This window comes from Megachile rotundata, chromosome 10 (genome assembly GCF_050947335.1).
Source record: "Megachile rotundata isolate GNS110a chromosome 10, iyMegRotu1, whole genome shotgun sequence".
Lineage (NCBI taxonomy): Eukaryota > Metazoa > Arthropoda > Insecta > Hymenoptera > Megachilidae > Megachile > Megachile rotundata.
In genome coordinates, this window is record NC_134992.1 from 10,278,187 (window position 1) to 10,281,654 (window position 3,468).

Here is a 3,468-nt window from a genome sequence, read left to right on the forward strand (position 1 = left end):
TGGTTGATCTTGGACTGTTGTCACGTCTACTTGTGATTATTTTGTGATTGGCTGAAATTGCGAGGATGAGTCAGGGTCGAATTAAGGGTGGAGGCTATAGTATCCTTGTAGAAAGTGTCTCACAATTAGCGTAGCTCTCAATAGGAGATAGCTGACGTGATTCTGACTAAGATTTCCCTTTGCAAAAATGGGGTGCGAAGCTTCGACTTTGAATTATTAAGGAAAAACACGGACCAAGGAGCGTGAGGAATACGCATGTGCAGACGCGAGAACGGCAGCTTCGGATAACGCGTAGTAATCCCGCGTGTGGATATCCAACGCGTAGTAATCCAGCGCGTGGATATTCAACGCGTAGTAATCCAACGCGTAGTAATGCAACGCTTGGTAATCCCATGTGTTATAATCCAACGCGTAGTAATGCAACGCGTAGTAATTCTACGCGTAGTAATGCAACGCGTAGTAATCCTACGCGTAGTAATCGAACGCGTAATAATCCAACACGTAGTAATCCAGCGTGTGAATATCCAACGCGGAATAATCCAACGCGTGGATATCCAACGCGTGGTAATCCAGCGCGTGGATATTCAACGCGTAGTAATCCAACGCGTAGTAATGCAACGCTTGGTAATCCCGTGTGTTCTAATCCAACGCGTAGTAATGCAACGCGTAGTAATTCTACGCGTAGTAATGCAACGCGTAGTAATCCTATGCGTAGTAATCCAACGCGTAGTAATCCAACGCATAGTAATCCCGCGTGTGGATATCCAACGCGTGGTAATCCATCGCGTGGATATTCAACGCGTAGTAATCCAACGCGTAGTAATGCAACGCTTGGTAATCCCATGTGTTATAATCCAACGCGTAGTAATGCAATGCTTGGTAATTCTACGCATAGTAATGCAACGCGTAGTAGTCCTACGCGTAGTAATTCTACGCGTAGTAATCCAACGCGTAGTAATCCAGCGTGTGGATATCCAACGCGTAGTAATCCAGCGCGTGGATATTCAACGCGTAGTAATCCAGCGCGTGGATATTCAACGCGTAGTAATCCAACGCGTAGTAATTCAACGCTTGGTGATGCTATGTGTTATAATTCAACGCATAGTAATGCAACGCGTGGTAATTCTACGCGTAGTAATGCAACGCGTAGTAATCCAACGCGTAATAATCCAACACGTAGTAATCCAGCATGTGGATATCCAACGCGTAGTAATCCATCGTGTGGATATCCAACGCGTAATAATTCAACGCGTGGTAATCTAACGCGTAGTTAACCAACGCGTAGTAATCCAGTGCGTAATAATCCAACGAGTAATAATCCAGCGCGTGATAAACTAACGCATAGCAATCAGCCGCTATTCAAAAACGAAGCTTTAAAGCGCTTTTTCGTAAAGGGAAATCTTATTCAAAATCAGCTACCCTACATTTCAGAGACTCACACTAATTTTGAGACACCCTCTATATCCCTGAATTGGGAATTGCAACAGGTTGTTCTTGCATCGAGTTTACCTTGATCTTAATCCGACCCTGGGATAAGCACGAAAAATGATACGAACATAACTTTTGTAGGATGTCATTTTTGAATGTTTGTTGAAATTTGGTACGTGATTTTGTGCTCGTTCGTGCTCACAATTTCAGCCGAATTTTTTATTTAAACTGATCGTTACGTTTATAATTATTGAATAAGGAAGCCCCAGTTTTTTTTAACCATGTATAATTGTTGATATTTATGAATTAAATACTGTACCATTTTCAGGTGAGCTTATATCATGTTACAGGTAAAGATATATCACCTGTTTAGGTTCTGAAAGAAGATCACGAGGTAAGTTTTTTTCTGTGTTTAAACTTATATTATTTTTAATCGTGAAATCGTGAATCGAAGTCGTGGATCTTTTACAAATTCGTGAATTTTTTACAAAATGGGTAATATAGTAAGTGGTAAAATATAGAAAGTCATTTTATATATTTAATAACTAATTTTTGTTTAGACTTCGTAACACTTATGGAACGTTCTATAGTTAGTTTTGCTATTTAAGGTTTGTTGTTTATTTATAGCGCATTTATTAAAAAAGAATCAATATTGATTGAATTTGGAAGGGGGTGAAACTAGCGTCATATGGATGATGGAAGAAAAATAGAAAGTCGCGTTTATTTTTTTCAAAATTAGTAACTATTACAATTTTGTGAGGCGAGTACTGTTTTTTTTAGTGCAATAGAGTCGAAATAGTGGTAGAATATTGTGCGGAAAGTGATAGGGAAAATATTTCGTTTCGTTTCGTTATTAGGGAAAATAATGGACCGTAAAATGCTTAGACATCTAGCGGTGAAAGGTGGAAGCTACTGGAGCGCTCATTCGCATAGAAGTACTTTAAGAAATAATAGTTTTCTCTATATAATAAAAAATAGGTGAAGCTCCGAAGAACCGTCATGCATTGATATTGACTAAATTTTCTAAATAACCTTATTTTTGCAATTAGAAAGAACTCGAAAGAATATTGTTTACCATTCTTAAGTCAATCCCTGTATCATCGATGAGGTTCAGTATAGTGTTTGAACTCTTCTGAACATATAATCACCATTTTTGGACCTCTGGAGTACATTGCCAACCACTTAAAATCAATATTAACAAATATATATCATATTAAACAATAAAATCAATATTAATTGACTGTTTTCGAAAATGGTACTAGTGGCGCCATCTCTCCGGCGAATAAGGTGAACTACACACTTTTGAAACAGCACTTTGATTAGTTCCCGTTTTCTACCGCTAGATGGCAGCACCAAATCCTATACCAGAATACTTACCTTAAGGGTTATTTAAAATTACTAATAGTTTGTTAATGTTAAACCTTCCGAAGTTAATTAGTCTTGCATTCTAATGAAATTTAATGCATATTACAGTAAATTAAGTCAGGAAAATCAATATTAATAGTATTTTCACGGAAACGGCACACGTTGCGCCGTCTAGCGGTGAAAGGTAGGAACTAATTAAGCTTGTGTTTCAAAAGTGTGTAGTTCACCCCGTTTGTTGAAGAGATGGCGCCACATGTTCTATTTTTTTTTTAAATTCAATTTATGGCCTTTCAGGGGCTTCTAGTGAATTACAAACGCATTACTTTAGTAATATAATGATAATAGAACATTTTACATGTCTTACAAAAGTATAAAATTCGATAATTAAAACAAAAATTGCAATTTTCTCTTAGTGTAGTACTACTGTTCACTTCTGGATATCATAACTTATACTATTTTTGTATTAATACAAAATAAAATATTATTTCTTGACCATTGTTAGGTCAATACGAATAAAATAACAACTTTAGATGAATTTAAAATGTTTCTAAGGTGCTAACATGTCGTAAAATTCAATAAATACGTAAATCTTTTTCAAATTTTAGTTCCATTAGTTCTCACCTTTCACCGCTAGATGGCTAAGCATTTTGCGGTCCATGTTTTCTTAATTCTCCA